The sequence below is a fragment of the Lissotriton vulgaris genome, chromosome 7 (genome assembly GCF_964263255.1).
Source record: "Lissotriton vulgaris chromosome 7, aLisVul1.2, whole genome shotgun sequence".
Classification (NCBI taxonomy): Eukaryota; Metazoa; Chordata; class Amphibia; order Caudata; family Salamandridae; genus Lissotriton; species Lissotriton vulgaris.
This window is the reverse complement of record NC_141695.1, coordinates 250038309-250046049: the sequence shown is the minus strand read 5'-3', so window position 1 is coordinate 250046049 and position 7741 is coordinate 250038309.

Sequence of the window (7741 nt, the reverse complement as noted above, 5' to 3'; positions counted from 1 at the left end):
TGTTGCTTTCATTACATCCGCCCCAACAAGTGAGTGATCCATTGATGCTGTAATTTAAGCCACACCTCAATAAATCACATAGCTCAGGGGAAGTGGGTTATGGGTTTAATGAATGAATGGATAAAGGATTTGAGGAAAAGTTTGACAAAGACAAACAGTATAACGCAAGGCCAACATGAATGGTGGCCCGCAGAACTAGGACCAGTACCTATCCCTAAGCAGACTGTTAAAAATCTAGGAGTACTGTTTGATCAAGACCTGACTTTCAAACATCATGTCGATCAAGTCGCTGGTACATGTTTCAGGATCATTGGTCTACTGAAAAGGGTGTTCCCTTGCAAGTAGTCCAAAATACGGCGGCGAGGTTAGTCCTCAATGTTCCACCCAGGACCCCATCCCAACCTCTACTGGCTAAACTTCACTGGTTGCCTGTGCGGCAACGCACTAAATTTAAAATTTTGTGTACGATTCACAAATGCTTGATAGGGAAGGGCCCCAAATATCTCTCTAAAGCTTTTCAACCCTACATCCCTGGCCGCTCCTTACGATCTAGCAGCCTCCACCTACTACAGGTCCCTAAAATAAGAAAGTCTCGTCAGGGAGGCCGGGCCTTGGCACACACTGGACCAGTGCTCTGGAATTCCCTTCCCCCTACATTAAAAACCATTACCAATCACCTTCTTTTCCGTAAAACCCTCAAGACCCATCTTTTTAGTAGCAGTTAATCTTTCCACTTGTCTCAGTCACTGAAACGATCGTGCACAGGACAGTCTCCTCCACTGGCAAAAGTGCAGAGATACCCCTTCGGGCGTTTATTCAGGCGCTATAAAAGCACATAAATAAATAAACATTCATCTGGAAAATAAGCAGCAGTACTTCATTTACCATCAATCTGTTGTTAGAGTTAAACAATGAATGAGTATGACAGAGTACAGATACATGCATTTCAAACAGTCCTTCCGCCCAAGACCCAATTTACCATGTATCTAAATGTTCACTCTTCTGCGTTTTGGGTGTGATCCCACCCACCCACATTTCTTAGTTAATATGATTGTTAAAAGAAAAATGATACTGTATTGCAAAATTGGGTGGTGCATCTGCATTTTCCTTAGGAATTTCCACTCTTTGTGGCCTCTTTGCACTGGTCAGGTAGAGAAGCAGGAGCATTGTTGAGCTCAGCCAGTTTTCACCTTTTGTTTGTGAAGGAGTCTAGAAGAAGGCCTGCAGAATGCTAAAAAGAAACTGTATTATAGAGTCAAGTTAAACTTCATGTGGAGTATATTAAGATAAGTAGACTTGGAGGCAGAGACTCAGAGTTTCACTTTTACCACAAGTTCAGCACACGCACACACACAGACCAGTATTTCACAAACAAACCTCTCTTTATTCTAAATAGCAGAGTAGTGCTAGGCCTCATACTACCTTTGAACTGAAGTCGATACCTGATTACTTAAGTGACTTAAGTTTTATTCTAGTGTTCAGTCTTTTTAAAACCATTACACTTGAAAACATTCATAATAGCTTTTGTGCAATTAATTTTCAAAATGTTTAAAACAAGTGTTAACATAAGAGAAAATTCATAATGTCATCTCATTAAAATACCTAATATACTTCACAAATCTCTCATGCGACAGAACTCTGGCAAGAGATGTTTCTTTACAATCAGAACAAGATATAAAACGACTCCTGTTTTCTTTCAAAATTTGTATATGAGATAGGATTAATTTATTCCGTCAAGATCATCGTTGGTGACTAATTTTAGTATTTCCTTCAATCCAAAATGTCTTTTTAATAGGGTACCTTCATTAATCATTTAGTTTAGGATTACTAAACTCTTGGTCGGTTTGTAATCCAACTGATCTTTACATATGTGCTTTTTGTGTTATTAGGCCTTTATTTGGCCTATTTCTTTGAACATGAACTTTTAAAAATGTTACCCCTCTGCAGACAAGTGAGAGTGAGATTCACTCCAAGCCAAGTTGTTAACCCTTGCCTGCAGGTACAGAATTTCATTGCTGTAAAATTTGTTTTCATTAGCTTTTCCTTTCTAATATAAAATTTGGGCTCACACAGAGAATATGTGCGAAAGACTCTTTCTTATATTTACACTGCCAACATTCTTGATTCTGAAACCAATATTTCCGATTGGGAGCAAGATCTTTGATTTGCCAAATGCAAGAACTGGTATTTTATGTTCAGTGCGAAATAAGCTGAGAGGTATTCCTGCATCTGTCACTTTTCAATGTAATTGGTCACTATCCAGGAGTGATGTGCTCATGAAAGAATATTCTTGTTAGTTGTATGAGACAACATTTTAGCCGTGGCTTTAATCCTAACTTCATGCAAGCCTAATTCTTGAATTACCCACATTAGGTAAGATCCCCGGGATCCTTTTTTATTCATCAGTTGTTATTCTTCTATTTCCTGACAGCACAAGTTATCAGTAGTATCTCTTTCAGATGCGCACAGTCTCCAGCATAAGTTAAAAAAATCTGTTTTACTTTGAAATGTTTTATTTATCAATCCAAACTCAAGACGGACATGGGCTGGTGAGTCCAATTTTGATATATTAAAAACTGATTTGTATACTCTCATTTGAATTTTGTTTAGGATGGTTGCTTCATGACCCTTCATCATTTCTGTGCCAAACATAACTGTTGGCAATAACTTGGAGCACATTACGGATAGCATGTGGGCAAAGGACTGGCCGCTAAATTTCTTTTTTATTAGCTTAAAGCCATAAGTTAACAATTGGACTTTTGCCATCATCGCTGCTGAGTGTTGTTTGTACTTCATTTGATGCTCAATATTGAATTCTAGGAACCAGGAGTAGGATTTGTATTTGCAGTCTACGGGCCTGATTCACATAATGAACTTAAGACAAAATCCTAAACTTACCACCATTTTGGTAATCACAGAAAGAACTTAATACAAAATCCCAAACTTTACACCATTTTGGTATTCAAAGAATGAATTTAAGACAAAATCCTAAACTTACTACCATTTTGGTATTCACAGAATGAAATTACTACTTTCGGTATTCTCAGAATGAACTTACTACTTTTGGTATTCACAGAATAAACATAATACTTTTGGTATTCATGGAATGGATTTAAGACTACTAACTTTATGTCTGAACTCGGACTGGAAATTCCGCCCACGAGCGCAATTTCCGAGTACGAGCGGGAATCTCTGCTTACAGCCCTTAGTCTCCGCTTCCAGGCCGGAACTCCCAATTTTCTGCTGGAATACCACCATTTTGGCCTGCTGAACGTTTTAAGTGCCTACCATCCCCCACCACGCTCCTACTGAAGCAAATTAACACTAACTGCAAGACCAGCACCACTAAACATATAAAAGCAGCACACATTGAAGGAACAGGTTTGGACACAGAGAGTTTGTGTTTACAATGGCTGTACATCTCCAGAGGAAAGTGGAACAAATGAGGAGGAAGAAGAACTTTACCACTGAGGAGCCCACCATGCTTGTGGAGTACATAGTGAGGCACCACAAAAGCCTATATAGTCACCCACCTTACTGCATCAGTGGCACACAGAAGGCAGCTCAATGGCAGCAATTAGCCACTGCTGTCACAGCTTAGGGTGAAGAGAGGCGGATACTCCAGGATATCAAGAAGAAGTAGCAGGATTAAAAGTAGAGGGTGAAGGAGAAGGACTCCAAGATCGAATTGAATAAGATCCTCCCTGCCCCACAGTCCGGAACCCGCCTGCATCTCACCCCACTAGAGGAGGATTTCCTCACCACAATCAACCCCCACATGCTCCAAGGGCTGCCTGTGAGTGATGTACGCAATGTGGCACTGGGTAAATGAATTTATTTTATTTATTGTAAAGGTTTTATATAGCGCTGGCTAGACCCAGAGATATCAGAGCACTTTACATGAGTATCAGACCTTAATTGCAGGTTACATCATTACAAAAGGTTACACAGATATTAGAGCCCAGCAACATAGTGACAAGTAGGGTTGAGTTAAACAAAAAGGACATGTGTAAGGGAAAAAGCAGGCAAGGGGAGATATTTCGGAGAGGGTAAAAGCAGGGAAGTAGACAGAGAATGGAGGAGGGGAAGAGGAGGGGAGGGTGAGAGAACACAGCATGGAAAAAGGGGGAAGGGTGATGGGGACACAGACTAGTAGACGAGTCAGAGCTGCGTCCAAAGTCCAGTAAGCTGTGATTCCAGGGAAAGCTGTTGCGAGAGGCTCCCTAAATGCAGTGGACTCTCTCAGAGGGGTCTCTGAGACTTCAAGGCCTACATACTGGATCCTTCCCCAAAAAGGGGAGAGGGAGTGCTTTGGCAGGGGGTGCCATAGCATACCTCAACTGTGAGTGGCTCCCTAGGCACTGTGGACACTCTCAGCGGGTTTGCTGAGACTCCAGAGTATAAATATTGAATCTTTTCCCAACAAGGGGAGGAGTTCTTAGTCAATGGGCACAAAAGGACAGGGGGCTAGGCAGGTATAGCCGGCAATGGGAAAGATTAAGGTGAGAGTGGATAAGACCAAAGGAAGAAAACAATGAAAGAAAGAGTGCTAAGTGGGAACAGATATATAGATAGGAGACAAGGAAAAAGCATAGTTACAGAAATACGATGGGAGGGTGGGCAAGACAGGGAGATGGGGAGTAAAAAATTTTGCCCAAAGTCCGGCTGGGTAGGTGTTGGTCAGGGGATGAACCAAGGCCGATCTCCTCAATAGCTGAACAGAGCAGCTCCACCGGGCGTCAGACATAGTGCTCAGACTTTTCTGTCAAGGTTGCGATCAGGAGTACTCAGAGATTGTCAGATTTGGGGGGGGGGGGAGAAACCATGGACTGAATGAATTCCAGCCGCCATCTTGAGGTCAGAAACAGTCCATGTAGGATTATGTAAGGAAGAGTTCAGTTAGGACTCTTGGAAGGCAAGTCACTTAATAGGTATCACACGTCAGGCTTCCTACCGAGAGCATCTCCACAGTGGAGCCACCATCTCAGGTATCAGTGAACTGGTCAGACCAGGCAGATCAATCTCGTACCGGAAAATATCTAGACGGGCCTCCGCTCCTTGGTACACGGAGGCTTTGGCTCTGTCACGGCGCAATTGTAAGGTAGCAGAGAGGCTTTGGCGCCAGCAGTATGATGCTGGGGCCAAAGCAGCGTATAGGGCGGCCATCAAGGCTTATCATGCGGACTTTCTGTTCGAAAAAAAGAATTATTTTCTGCGAGAATTGAGACAGCTTCGAATTCCTGCAGGGAAATTTTCAAGTTTATGACCCCTAATGCAAATGCGTTGCATCATGATTTTTCTGAGTTGTGGGTGATCTCGCTAGCCAGCTTTTTTACCACCAAGATCAAGCGGATTCAGCACTCATTTTCTTCTTTGGGCCCGAGTGTTGTCATCAGCTCGGGGGACCAGCTGAATCTGATAGCTGGCTCTGGACCCTTTCTCTCGGAGTTTCCTTCTCTCTCTGATTCCGCATCTCTGGATTTCCTGATCAAGCTTAAGTCGGGATCACCTTTAGACCCTTGTCCTGCTAAATCTTTGGCCAGGATGGTGGAGGTTATGAATCCGCTGGTTAATCCCCTGCTCAATCTGTCGCTGACCAGTGGTGTGGTTCACTCTGCTTGGAAGCAGGCGATGGTTGTCCCACTACTTAAAAAGTCAGGTCTGGACCCCAAGTTACATGCCAATTATAGGCCTATTTCCCTCCTGCCTGCTCTCGCAAAAATAGTAGAGAAGCATGTGCACATTGTGCTCTTTACTCTCCTTGAAACCCAAAGTTTGCTGCACCCCACCCAGTCTGGCTTCGGGACCAACTTAAGCACCGAAACGGCGTTGTTGGAAGTCAATGAGGCTATCAAGGAGGTGCTGGATGCAGGAGGAAGAGCCATGTTGGTAATGCTCGACCTGTCGGTGGCCTTCGACACCGTCCCTCATGAGGGTCTCCTCAGTAGGCTCCATGAGATCGGTCTGAGAGGGACGGTGTTGAGCTGGTTTCGATCTTATTTGGCTGGTCGCTGGCAGGTGGTCTGGGCCCCTCCGTTCTCAGCCGAAGTACAGCCTTTGGAGGTCGGAGTCTGGCGGTGCTGGCGGAGTCTTTTGGGGCTCAGATCGTGTCATACGCTGATGACACCCAGCTCCTTTTCACTTGTGGGAAGGGGGCTGAGTTTGATGGAGAGAGCATCCGAGGGTGTCTTGGGGCTGTTTTCGAATGGTTTCAGCGAAACAGCCTCAAGTGTAACCCAGATAAATCTGAGGTGCTCTTCTTCGGGTGTCAGTCTGACCCGAGCTGGCAGGAGTGGATGCCCGGTAAATATGTTCCCTCCCGCGTCATCTTCTTTGATTGCCAAGAACTTAGGGGTAAATTGACAATGGCTTGACGCTAAAGTCTCAGATCCTTGGACTGGCCGGCTTCTGTTTTGGCCTCCTTAAGATGCCCCGCAAGTTCCTTCCCCTGCTCCAACTGTCACATAGGAAGATCACGGTCCACGCCCTTATTGGTTCGAGGCTGGACTATTTGAACGTCTTATTTTTGGGTTTGCCCGAATATCTTCTCCAAAGACTACAGGTGGTCCAGAACTCGGCAGCACGTGCCATTTTTGGCCTACATCGCCGAGCGAGAGCTTCAGACCTCTTAAATTCTTTACAATGGCTGCCTGTTCGGAAGCGGATTCTTTTTAAAGCACTTACACTGGCGCATAAGGCATTCCATGCCGTGGGAGCTGAATATATCCAGAAATGGCTGGCCTTCTATAAACCGGCTAGAGCCTTAAGATTGGAATCTATCTTTCTTGCCGTTGTCCCTGCTGTCAGGAAAGCAAGGATGGGGGGGGGCGTTCCTTTAAACGCTTGGCGCCCCAGCTCTGGGATGCCCTTCCTTTGCCGCTCCGCAGTACATCTAATCTGCTGGCCTTTAGAAAGGGTCTGAAGACATGGCTCTATGGTCAGTAATTTGCTTGCTTTCTTTCTCCTTTGTGCTTGCCCTCTGCAGTCTGTTGTGGGTTATAAAGCGCCGGGACACTCTTCGGAGTAGCCGAGCGCTATAAAAGACACCCATAACATAACATAACATAACACATCCAAAGGAGATTGTTTAAATGCCACTGGCAAACAATGTGGATTCTACACACAACCGCATACATCCGCTTCATATAAGGGTGTGGCCATGCACCTGACTATAATGGAAGCTGTCATTTTAGGTCCTGTCATCAGGGTCAGGCAAATCAGATGGGAAAGATCGGTAGACTACAGTGAACAGAGCACAATGAAAGAGAGATGTAAGCTACCTATCTTCTTTTTCCTTTCTTATTGATACCGCCTTGCAAGTCCGCTTTGTGAGTCTGTTGTCATACAGGGAACAACTTTGTGGATCGATCTGCCATCTTAGGTACCAGGTCAGACAAAACAGACTTGGATTCCTCAAGGGAGATTTCCCAATCTGCTTTCTCTTAGCAAGCCTTATTGCATGTTTAAATGTCACTTGCATACACTGGCATACAATTGCATTCAATCGCTTTTGATATCACATCTCTGGGTGGGAGCCGCCATTTTAGGTATCAGCATCAGGGACAGGAAAGTCAGGTAGGACGGGTCGGTGGCCTTTAGCAGTACAGCCCAGCTGTCAATCATAGCTGGGCTAACCGCAGACTCACTCCCTGACATACTGGCAGCCCTCCCTCCAGATTATTACATCCTCCGCGCTGACCGGCCAGGAAACCGTCCTGGGGGTGGGGTAGCCGCCATAATT